Source organism: Narcine bancroftii, chromosome 14 (genome assembly GCF_036971445.1).
Source record: "Narcine bancroftii isolate sNarBan1 chromosome 14, sNarBan1.hap1, whole genome shotgun sequence".
NCBI classification, from domain to species: Eukaryota; Metazoa; Chordata; class Chondrichthyes; order Torpediniformes; family Narcinidae; genus Narcine; species Narcine bancroftii.
In genome coordinates this window covers 38,245,891-38,258,684 of record NC_091482.1, presented here as the reverse complement: position 1 = coordinate 38,258,684, position 12,794 = coordinate 38,245,891, and the positions used below count along the sequence as shown (strand labels likewise).

Below are 12,794 nucleotides of genomic sequence, written 5' to 3'. Positions count from 1 at the left end.
TTGTTGTGCACCTCAGCTGTCTGCCACAATAGTGTGGATCTCCCAGAGGCCACCCATTTCAATTCCCCGCCCCATTCCCTTGCCAACATTTCTGTCCATGGTCTCATGTACTGTCAGACCGAGATCACTCGCAAATTGGAGGAACAACACCTCATCTTCGGCCTGGGCACCCTCCAACCAAATGGTATTAACATAGACTTCTCCAGTTTCTGTTAACCCTAGGGGTACTGTGCTAATTATTTTTTAGATGCCAGAGTTCCCTAAAAACAGCGACAAGGTGGTGCAGGAGCCGCCCCATGTGGTGCTGGAGCGACACTCAAATGAGCGACAGCAGCAACCCATCCCTGGTTAATGCTCCCCCACTCCCTTTATTCTTCCCTGTCACCTTCCTCCAGCTGTCTCTCCTTCTCCCTTTTCCCTGTCTCCTTTAGAGCCCAAACCAATTAGCATCTCTCCTCTTTATCATATCCAATTAAGACCTTTTGTTGGCAGACTCCTCTCCCTGCCATCCTTCAGCCTTATCCTGACACCTTCCCACTTCTTTACTTATTCCTTGAAGAAATAAGACGATGAGAGACTGTGATTATGTGGATAGTCCGCGACTTTTTCCCAGGGATGAAATGGCGCCACAAGAGGACACGGTTTTAAGGAGCTGGGGAGTAGGTACAGAGGAGACGTCGGGTGTATTTAAAAAAAAATGCAGAGTGGTGAGTGTGCGGAATGGGCTGCTGGCAATGGTGGTGGAGGCAAGTGCAATTAGGTCTTATTAGAGACTTTCGGATAGGTTCATGGAGCTAGAAAAATAGAGGCCTATGGGTTAGCCTAGTAATTTTTAAGGTAGGGACATGTTTGGCTGAGGGGCCTGTATTGTGCTGTAGGTTTTCCATGTTTGTAAGGGCTCAGGCCCAAAACGTTAGGAAGATCTGAACCGGCTTTGGCCACTGTGTGACCACATGAGTTCCTCCAGTGTTTCTGTGCTTTTTCCACTTGTGACCTGTCAGCTTGTGTAAGGGTAAAAATGACTTGTAAACATTTTTTGCTAATTCTAGCAGCTAGACTTTCTAGCTGCTACAGAAATTTGTTTAAAAATGGCTTTTGTGCTGTTAGAAGCCAGGACATGGAGTTAGAACAGGAGTTTGACCATGTATATGTTGAATTTATTAACATCTTGTTCATTAATTGTTTTTTAAAGCAGTTTCCTGTTTAAAATGAAAATAAAGTAAAAAAAACTCAATTCAATATTCAAGATACAATTTATTGTCATAGTAATAAAAGTGTCATATGAAATTTACTTTTGCTTGCTGCAAGGCAGACAGATTTACCGCACGGCAGGAATTGCCAGGCGCAGTCAGAGAGAGAGAGAAGCGAATGAAAGCATCCACCCCTCCTGACTCACTCTCCATAGATTCACAGTCTGCCGCCACATTCTGCCTTCCCACCCCAACTCCCCTTCTGCTTGGTTCTGTATCTCCCCCTCCCCTTGGGTCTGTAACCCACCCCAGGTCTGTCCATCTGGGGTCTGTTCACCCCAGATCAGCACCTCCCTATCTGTTCTCCACCCTGGTCTTCCCCCCACCTGTCTGTCCCCTCCCACCCAGATCTGTCCCTCCTACTGGGTCTATGCCCCCCATGTCTTCCACTTCACCCCCATGTCTTCCACTTCACCCCCATGTCTTCCACTTCACCCCCATGTCTTCCACTTCACCCCCATGTCTTCCACTTCACCCCCATGTCTGCCCTTTCACCCCCATGTCTGCCCTTTCACCCCCATGTCTGCCCTTTCACCCCCATGTCTGCCCTTTCACCCCCATGTCTGCCCTTTCACCCCCATGTCTGCCCTTTCACCCCCATGTCTGCCCTTTCACCCCCATGTCTGCCCTTTCACCCCCATGTCTGCCCTTTCACCCCCATGTCTGCCCTTTCACCCCCATGTCTGCCCTTTCACCCCCATGTCTGCCCTTTCACCCCCATGTCTGCCCTTTCACCCCCATGTCTGCCCTTTCACCCCCATGTCTGCCCTTTCACCCCCAAGATCTATTCTCCCCAGGTCAATTCCCTAACCACCTGTCTTGTTATCCACCCAGGGTCTGCCCCACCCCCACCCTTCCCGAGTCTGTCGCCCGGTAATGTGCCACCCCATGTCTGTCCCTCCCGTAGACTGTGCACACCCCCGGGTCTATGCCTCCCCAGGTCTGCCCCCTCACCCCTCAGCACAATCCCTACCCGAGTCTGTTCTCCCCCCTGGGTCTGCCCTCTCACCTCCGACTGCTCTTTCCCCCGGGTCTGCTCCCTCAACCCCCCGGTCTGTTCCCCCTTCGTCAGCATCCTCCCCACCCGAGTCTATTCTCCACCCGGGGTCTGTCCCTCCCCCCCGTGTCTGTCCCTTTATCTCGTACCTTGACGAAGAGCCCAGACCCGGAACGTTGCTGCCCTTTCACTTCCAGCGGTCGCCCTCGCCCGCCGGGAGAGCCCTTCCTACCCGGGCCGAGCCGTCCTCCCGGCTGGGTCTCCCACCTCCTGGCGCCGCGGCGATTCCCACGGCCGATAGTTGACTACGGCGTGGCTACGTCCTCCACTTGCCACCCGCCGGAGAATGACGCGTCATCACGCAGACCCGCCCCGCTTTGAAACGTCGCTGCCGACGTGTGACGCTTGCACATCTCACCGACTGGAGAGCGATGCGTCATCCGGCAGCCCCGCCCTCTAATACGCCCGCTTTGTGACGTCACAGCCGGCATGAGGTTGAGGACGCTTTCTTCGCTGAGAGTAGTGCAATAGAGTCTATAGCATAGAACAGGGCCTTCGGCCCCACTCGGGCAGACTCGACACGTTGACATTTGTCTGCATTTGGTCTCGATCCGTCTCAACCTTTCCTGTCCAGAAATTTGACCAAATGTTTTTTCAATGTTGTTGTTATTGTGCCACCTACTGTTCTCTCACACAACCCACTCCAGAATCGGACCCCCCTGTGAATGAGAATGTTCCCACCAGGGTCCCTCAAATCTCTCTCCTTAAACTGATATTCTCTTGTTCTAGAACCATCTATCCTAGGGGGAAAACTCCGTGAGCATTCACTTTATCCTTGCCCCTAGTGATTTTATAAAACTCTAAAAGATCACTTCACAGCCACCTTCATTCTAAAGAATAAAGACCCATCCTATCGAACCTCTCCCTGTAAAACTCAAGACCTCCAGTTCAAACAACTCTGCACCCTTTCCAAAATATTGATGTTCTTCTGATAACTGGGCAAGCAGAACTGAACAGAGTTCTCAAAATGTTATTGACCAACACCTTGTACAACTGAATCAGGCATTAGGCCCTGACACCATACTTGGCTGGTGTGCCAAATCTGTGCCAACAAACTAGCCAGAGTGTTCACAGACATTTTCAACCTCTTCCCTGTTCCTACTATTACGGGCCCAGAGGACCCCAAAATCCAGCAGCAAACCCAAGACAAATGGTTACTTAAACAAAAAGTATCTTTTTGTTTTAAACATAAAAATAGGATCAAATTTTAACATATTACTATCAACTTAACCTAAGAACCCCTTCTAATTCTATGTGGGCATGTATGTAATGTGTGTTTAAGTTCAGAAAAGTTCTTTATTCACAGTCCAATCTCATTTCTCATTCCTCCAAGTTCACTGGTTGCAGGCAATTGTTATACTGTGCACCGAATTTAACATAAATCTTCACCAGGCTTTGGTGCTTAAAAGGTAAATGATACCACTCAAGAAGGTTCCCGTTAGTTTTCAGAGTGAGATTTGTTGCTTGTTAGACACAAACTGATTCCTTTCGATTTGCCACTTCAGTGTCTTGCCGAAGAAACTTGCCCATCAGGGTTTTCCAAATGATAACATCTTTCTTTCAGGTCACCACAGAGTTCCTTTTCTGTTTCTCTTATCTCAGGCGAAAAATTATACAGCCAGCCATCTCCTCTTGTATGGACCACAAGGGCTTTGACCAGGTTGAACTAAGAACTCGCAACCTGTCTTCAAAATGGGGATTCAAACAAGCTTCCAAAGCCATTGCAGAAAACCAGCCATCTCACTCTCTCTTTCTTAAGCCGCTTTCAGGTGGAATTGCCTGGAGAATGTGGTTCCGGAGCAGGCTGCGGAGGGACGTTCAGGTGTTCTGCCACCTGAAAGGTCTGAAGCTGGGAGAGGGGCCACAGACTCCTGAGTCTGGGCAGGGGCAGCTGTCTGACAGCTCGCCTCCCCGCTACCTGACAGCTTGCCTCCACGCTGCCTGATAGCCTCCTCCTCGCTGCCTGACGGCCCCTTGGCACTGGAATGCAGGGCTGCGGCAGCCAGTGGGGGACTGCAGGGCTGGGGAAGCTGGCATTGGACTATGGGTTTCAACTGTCCATTGTGTTCGGCATTGAGGTGGGGGCTGAGGTGCCTGAACCTGTGCTGAACTGCACTATTTTAAAACCTAATTATCAAAAGATCCCCGCAGTCCCCCCCCCCCCCCGCCGGCTGCCCCAGCCCTGCCGGCCACCCTGGCCCCGTAGTCCCACACCGGGAGATTGTCAGGCAGTGGGAAGGGTAGATGTTGGCAGCAGGGAGAGTAGGTTTCAGCAGCGGGGAGGCTAGTTCTTGGCAGTGGGGAGGATAGGTGTCCACAGCAGGGAGGGTGGGTTTCGGCAGCGGGGAGGGTAGGTGTCGGCAGTGGGGAGGGTGGCTGTCAGTGGGTTGCCAGCTGACTGTCAACAGCCTGCCCGCCGCTCGGCACCTGAAAGCTGCTAGCAGCTTTGCCCTTAGATAAAGCCTTTTTGGTCTCTCTCTCTCTTTCTCTCTCTCTCTCTCTCTCTCTCTCTGCTTGCAAAATCACATGACCTTCCTAGAACAGCAAAGTGCCTTCAGACAGATTGGCATTACAAAGACACTGGGAGCCTGGATTGTCTGACTTGAGATGAGATCTGTGTTGTTAAGTGTTTGTATCTTTTTGTGACCAAACTAAAACAAACCCACAATTTATCTCCTTTAAAACATATCTATATACAATATAAAATATAACATAATCCATCACACTTTCCCGCTATAAAGGAATTTTAACTCGAGTTAAAATTCAGTTATAATAAACTGACTTTACAATCACTAAAGTGATAACAACACACAAATGTAACCCATTGCTGAGAATATGTATTTTCTATACATGATCAATTTTAAGACCTTGACAAACAATCTGCTATCACATTATTTGTACTTCTAATATGATTAATTTGCAGACTATTTGATCTTCTGTTTTTATTCAAAAACACCAGAGGATTGTGGTCAGTAAATATCACAATTGCTTCATGAGGGGTATCAAGATGTACATCAAAATTCTGCAGAACAAGTATTATAGACAACAGTTCCTTCTCAATAGTGAAATATTTCCTTTGATGAACATTGATTTTTTTTTTAAAAAGTAGGCAACTGGATTGTTTCATCTTGAATTCGTAAGTGTCAATTCTTAGGCAACACATGAATGAAGGAAAAGTTTCTTTATTTTAAAGTTGTTGTAAACAGCATGAGACATGCCATGAGGCTGCAAGCCTCCATTACAGATCTTGCATGCTGCAGTCGCCTGCTCTGTGTTAGCCCCTGGTGGCAGACAAGTATAATCAAGTGGGAGCTATAATCCTTGCAACCATGATCACTATCATTACATCTCCTGTTCTTAAAACAAAAATAGTGTAGCAGTAGCCACAACGACTGAAACACACCACAGGTCAGTGCCCTTTAAAGGCTGGCATGAACTCCACCCCGTACTGGTGGAGATGTCACCATGCTGTCTAGAGGTGCGCGCTGTGGCCTAAGCCACGAGGCGCTGTTGAACCCCTTGTTAGAAATTGAAGTACCTTTAAAGAAATTGCTCGAGACAAAAATTGAGAACAAAGAACATTTATTTTACAACAATGCAAAGTTGGGTGCTTCCCCTTACCCTGGGAATACACACACATACTGGGGCTCACCCGACTTTTATACAGTCAATTTCAGTATCAGAGTGCCCTCCCCCTTACATTCTTCTGCCCCCTGGATGGGTTTGGCATAGGCAATCCTTCCTGCCTATGTGCAGTTTCAGTACACTTGGAGGACCAGGGGGTATCCTGTGAGTGTCCCATCATGTCATTGTCCTTCTTCACACCTTCCTGATTCTCGGGGCTACAGTCTCTTGGTATGCAGAGTTGACTCATCCTATCTAGGGTTGGCTAATTTAATATGTATAAATCTGTGTAAGGTTAGCTAATTAGATATGTAGGACTTGGTACTTCTATCTAGGGCTAGGAGACCTTTATCTGATCCAGACTACCTCAACTTCCTACATTCTATTGTACCTTACCATTCCTTTTCTTAGTCTTATGGTGGCTCTTGTCACAAAGAAGATTCTTATGTTAATCGTGCTGACTCTGCTTTCCTGCATCCTAATCCCCAAACTCATCCTGTTTGTACTGGTTACAGCCATTAACTGATGAATTTTAGTTTCTTCCATGTTCATAATTTTAGATCAAATTTCCCATCTCTCACAATCCTCACTTTTCTTTTAGATCAGTAATACTGATCTTTCACCATGATCAGTGTTACTGATCTTTGGTTACTGGTCAGTGTGACTGATCCCCCCCCCCCCCTCCTCACTTTTCTTTTAGATCAGTAATATTGATCTTTCAAGTGTAAGGTGTTGTTTTACCCAGCTGGTCAATAACCGAATTGTAATACCTGTGTAAAGTCTTTAGGTAGGGAAGCACCATGAAGGTCAGAGTAGCGAGTCCAGCTGCTTATTAGGGTTGCGAGTATCAGGCTCCAGTTCTCAGTAAAGAGTCTAGTCCATCCCACATCAGTCCGAAGTTGCCACGTCTGAACATGGGCATGGGCAGATTCACGTTGAAATCTTGAAGCAGTGTCTTTAACCGCCCGACTTTTGTAAGCTTTGTCCTGACGAAGTATGTGAGAAACGCTGCCTTCAGCAGCGAACGAGTAGCAGTCTGTGAGAAACGCTGCCTTCAGCAGCGAACGAGTAGCAGTAGTCAGGCGGTTCCGTTGAATTGTGGCTAGTATCTGATGTCCTCTTCAGCCCCGAACCCTAGGGCCACCGATCTCCGAAGGCTGTCTGGAGTCTGATATTGAGGTGCCAAGCAGCTCACGTTGTTGGTAACTGGTGCTCCCCTTCACGGGGTGATGAAAAGAGACCAAGCTGGGGGGGGGGGGGATTGTTTCTCGTGAATTAATTGTGTTTTGCAGCTTGCCTGTGAGTCTCTCCCTGTGTGTGAAATGTACATTGATTAATCACTATGTAGGCCGTTAACTGACTATCGCTACTGTGTTCCCCCTGGTCCGTATTGAAAATGCCCTAAATCTATGCCCTGTCTACACTGTAAAGTAGCACAATTGTAACCTCTGCTGCCCCTATTCCAGGAGGACTTAAAACATAGCGAGTACTGAAGTGACATATACAGTTAACAAACAATACCCCAATAAATGAAAACAGTTAAAAAAATAAACAGTTAAAAATACAACAATAAATGTAACATTACGGCACTTTGTCACGGCGCAGTGTAAGTTTCAGGTCTGAAGGATGAGGAACTGCACGCCAGGTTGAGGGTTGAGTCTGTGTGTCGTGATGTTGTGGTTCGGAAGCTGGTTTGCTTCTTTGAATGTGGGTCCAGCCTTTCTCTCTTGTTCTTACTGCGGTGTCTGTAATTAAAAGTACACAATAGGGACCATCCCCGGCAGGTTTTAGTTGATCCTCTTGCCATGCTTTTACATATAACCAATCACTAGATTTTAATAAAATGAATAACAATCTGACTTTCCTTTGTGTTAGTGTAAAAATTGTAAAATGAAACACAAACCATATTTGCATGGGTTTTGAATATGTTAGACCTTATTAAAATGCAGTTGGAGCTGCTTGTCTGTATGGGGCACAACCCTCCAATTTGTTAGAGTGAGTACATAACAAGAGCCCCTGCAAGAGAACTTGAAACATATTCAACCTTTAGTTCTGCCTTAAGAGCACAATTAGCCATAATGATTAGGCGAGTGATATTAACTGTATTGTAACTGAATTTATTTTAAAATAGCCGAGTGGGAATAAGACATGTCTTTGTTACTGCCGACGGCAATGAATTTGACGATTATTTAACATCGCTATTGTAATTGTAAAATTAAATGCCTTGTGCCACAGCTCACAACCATATATCATATAATAACCATATAACAATTACAGTACGGAAACAGGCCATATTGGCCCTTCTAGTCCGCACCGATTTACATGAAACTCCAACTAGTTCAACCTACCTACTCCCTGCCCATAACCCTCCAACCCCCTCACATCGATGTACTCATCACTGCCACTGTAATATAGTTGAACTAACCGCTACACTACCCAAAGTGAGACAAGAGCCCATGCATTTTCTGACTAAAGGTCACAAGTTCAGCCAACAGACTACTTCAAGGCACTTTCAGCCTTGCTCCTCTGTGCAGCCATGTAATCTTTGAGAAGAGGCAAACATAACCAAGGGCATTAAAAGGGTAAAAATCTGGCAATTTTCTCTCCACAGAGAGCATTGGGGAGCCTGGAACCGATTGTTGATTTTGTAAAATGAAGTTGAGCAGGCTTGTTCACATTTTCAGACTGCTTGTGCAGTGAGTGCCATACACCATGGTCTTCTGATTCATTGGTGAGGAGGTGATCAGTAAGATGCAGCAGTGGAAGCGCTTGCTCAAAGGCTGGAGGAAAATTAGACTTAGACCTAGATTTGTCAGAATGATAAGAGTTTATCTAAAGCTGGCTTTAGATAGAAGAACATCACAGGTGCTCCTCAATTTACGATAGGGTTGCGTTCCAGCAGACCCAACATAAGTTGAAAAAAATCTTAATTGGAGACGTACCTTGTCTAATATTGACAGCACTGTATCAGTCCTCATACTGATCCCGCTACCCCACTCTCTAACGACAGCGCTGTATCAGTCCCCATACGGATCCCGCTGCCCCACTCTCTAACGACAGCGCTGTGTCAGTCCCCATACGGATCCCGCTGCCCCACTCTCTAACGACAGTCCCTGTAAGCTTTCCGAAAATGTGATTAACCAACGAGGCTACAAAAAATTCACCTTAGAGGAATTATCAAAGTTTATTGGAAAAATCAACGATGCTTGTGATGACCTTTAACACATTATATGAAAGTAAATGACAGTCATGCTATTGTGTCATCGTAAAATCATAAGTAGGGGAGCACCTGTATTACCTTTCATATTTTTCCAATGTTGATTGCACACACAATCATTTAAGTACCGGCTAGTTTCTATAATATTGTACTTAAAGTTTTGCTGCATGAATCCTGGAGCTTGTGGAGTCATTAGTGAATCAAGAAATATTGGTGCCATGCCAATTTCTCTGTACCATGCCAATTTCCCAGTCCTGAAGCCGGGACGTAGTGAATAGTATCAGGTACAAGATCTGTGAGTAATTAATGCTATTATTATTCCTATGCGCCCAATTGTTCTGAACGATGCCATCAATTTAAATCATATTCCACCTATTGCAGTACTCACACAGGTTTATTTCTCCATTAAGCTGAATCCAGTCGCGCAGGGTTTACCTCCGTGATTATTTACAATGTAACTTCCGCTCTACCAGATTTAAATATAAACCTGATGAATGGGGGAAAGTTATCATGAATTAAATAACAGCGGCAATACAGAGAAATTGTGCTGAGGCATTAATTTCACTCCGGAGGAAAATGCACCAGAGGAATGAACGATTAAACTTATAGGAATCCCCATAGGAATCCCCAGAGGTATCTTTATTCTCCAGAGGTGGGTGATCTTTAAACTCATGGACCTTGACTGCTGAATGTGTAGAAGAAATGTACTAAATCTATTGATAGGGCTCCATACCTCTAACTGCAAGACAAGAGCCTGAAACCTCAATTTCAAGTGCCACAGTGCACTTAAAGGGACATGCACACTCCCCCTTCAACTGGCTGATCCAGCCACTTTACACATCAGATCCTTTCTTTATCTTACATACACTTAAAATAAGACGTGTAGAACTCACCCTATTTGCGCAAACATTTCTCCCTGCAAATGTTATAACATCACTCAATTCTCAGGTACTCCCTGTGCAAAATCACATTTGAATACAATTTATTTCATAAATTGGAATTAACTGGTAGTTAAATTCGCTAATTCTACAGTATTGAAAAACGATCATTTATGACATTTAATTTTTAGCATGAATTTTAATCAATATTGGTCAGTGACTGAAGTGGGAAGTCGTGATTTATGAAATTATCTCTGGTCTCTACTCTCCCACTCCCGATGCTTCTCCCAACATTCAGGAGCTGGCACACAGTCCCTGCCTTTTTCATGTTACTCATCTACTATTCCTTTAACTGCTTGCATCAAAATGTTAGCCTTTGCTTTCTGCTTATCCTCAGATGTCTGGACAAATGCTTTTTGTGTGATCTGTAGAAGCTGCTCATGCCAATTTTCTGTCTTTTGTAATTTTCTCCTAATGTCTGGGGCTGAGTTGGTAACAAAACCTGTTAGTACCAATTGTTCCCCTGCTGGGGATTCTATGTCGAGACCCCCATATTGTATATTGTATATATATTTGGTCCCAAAAATTGGTCTAACTGTTCGGCACATCCCTGGGGATCTTCTATCAGGGAGGTCAGTTCTTTCTTAAAGTTATGCACTTCAGTCACATTTACAAAACCGAGACCCCCTCCCACGGGAACCTCCCGCAGGGGTCTCATCCAGCTAACTTCTAGCTTATTATTTCTGACCCTGCCCTTTCTTCCAGTAGGTTACGTACCTCCGTACTGGTCAAGGGCACATTTACCTTCGTACTGGTCAAGGGCACATTTACCTGCACTTTCTTCCAGTAGGTTCTCACTCTGTTCTAAATTACAACAATCTCTCTCTCCTGTCAACGGAGATGGTAATCGAGCACTTTGTGAGCGAATTACCATACCACTCCTATTCTCTTCTCTTTTCTCTAGCTGTGGGGGATGAGGGGAAGGTGCAGAAGGGTAGGTCATAGGAGGGGAAGGAAAGATAGGAGCCGGCATAGGAGGAACATAAGGTGGAGGGAGGGAATGTAGCACATCCCACCCCTGTGATTCAGGGACAAAAGGTTCCTCCTCTCTCTTATCCCTGAGTTCTTTCTCACTCAAAACCAGTTGTTCAATGGGTCCCTTGAGCCAGCAGGCTGCATATTCCCTGCTCTCAACATTGTCTCTCTCTGGTTTTGATTGAGCCAGATGTTCAAAGCTTGACACATCCATTCATCCTCGGATCCGAACTTTGGCCAGTACACGGAGCTCCCTTTAACCGGGCGTTTAACCCATTCAATACAACAATACCTGACCATTGTCAGTTTGTCTTTCCCACGGGTCCTTCCCGTGCCCCACTCAGATAACATCAACCCAAGCGGGCTGTACGTAGCTATCTGGTGTTCACATCCTGAACCAGGACTCTCTTCCTTGCTACTCATAATTTCCATACTTATAGGCAAGTAAAATTCCTCTTACCGAGTTCCAGTAGCAATGCTCTAGTGTGCTTCCTCCCATCGTTTGTTCTCAATGCCTCTTCTTGGATATCACTCGCTTCTTCCACTGACCAGCCATCCGTCGTCCGTGAGTCCAGCTGAATCAGCCGGGGTGCACCTACTCTCGTCGTCGGGGTACTCTGTCAGTGGAGGGAGTGTGATCCTGGAAGAGCCCCCATTTGTTAGAAATTGAAGTACCTTTAAAGAAATTGCTCGAGACAAAAATTGAGAACAAAGAACATTTATTTTACAACAATGCAAAGTTGGGTGCTTCCCCTTACCCTGGGAATACACACACATACTGGGGCTCACCCAACTTTTATACAGTCAATTTCAGTATCAGAGTGCCCTTCCCCTTACATTCTTCTGCCCCCTGGATGGGTTTGGCATAGGCAATCCTTCCTGCCTATGTGCAGTTTCAGTACACTTGGAGGACCAGGGGGTATCCTGTGAGTGTCCCATCATGTCATTGTCTTTCTTCATACCTTCCTGATTCTCAGGGCTACAGTCTCTTGGTATGCAGAGTTGACTCATCCTATCTAGGGTTGGCTAATTTAATATGTATAAATCTGTGTAAGGTTAGCTAATTAGATATGTAGGACTTGGTACTTCTATCTAGGGCTAGGAGACCTTTATCTGATCCAGACTACCTCAACTTCCTACATTCTATTGTACCTTACCATTCCTTTTCTTAGTCTTATGGTGGCTCTTGTCACAAAGAAGATTCTTATGTTAATCGTGCTGACTCTGCTTTCCAGCATCCTAATCCCCAAGCTCATCCTGTTTGTAATGGTTACAGCCATTAACTGATGAATTTTAGTTTCTTCCATGTTCATAATTTTAGATCAATTTTCCCATCTCTCACACCCTGACGGTGCATTCTTCCAAATGGTGTGGCTGCTCTGCTAGCATGGCATTACACACGGAGCCAGTTCGCCAGCCATCGATGTGCACCGCCACACAACCCCCCTCCTCAGAACCGGCTTATCCGTCTCACCGCTTAGGTGGCCAACCCCATCGTTTGGGTTGGGCTGACACCACCAGCTGGCTGAGGTCTCAGTGGGCCTCTTTCAGTCTGTCCACCGTAAACAGTTCTCCCCTGCCCCCAATGTCCAGACTAAATGTTTTGCCTGACTGCTTTAGGATTTTGTAGGGGCCTTCGTAGGGACGTTGCAGGGGGGCTGGGTGTGGGCCTCGCCAAACAAACACAAAGTCTGTTGTGGCCAGTTCTTTCGGGATGCAAGCAGGCCAATTGC

General features: G+C 46.0%; 1 protein-coding gene and 1 pseudogene across 8 annotated transcripts in view; one reads left to right on the top strand and one right to left on the bottom strand.

The window, feature by feature from the left end:
• The window catches only part of LOC138750036 (zinc finger protein 721-like), a 52,304-nt pseudogene extending 49,675 nt beyond the window's left edge, over positions 1-2,629 (bottom strand).
• Positions 1-12,794, top strand: part of LOC138750035 (C-type lectin domain family 4 member A-like) — a 97,767-nt gene that overhangs the window by 22,504 nt on the left and 62,469 nt on the right. The window lies entirely within an intron of this gene.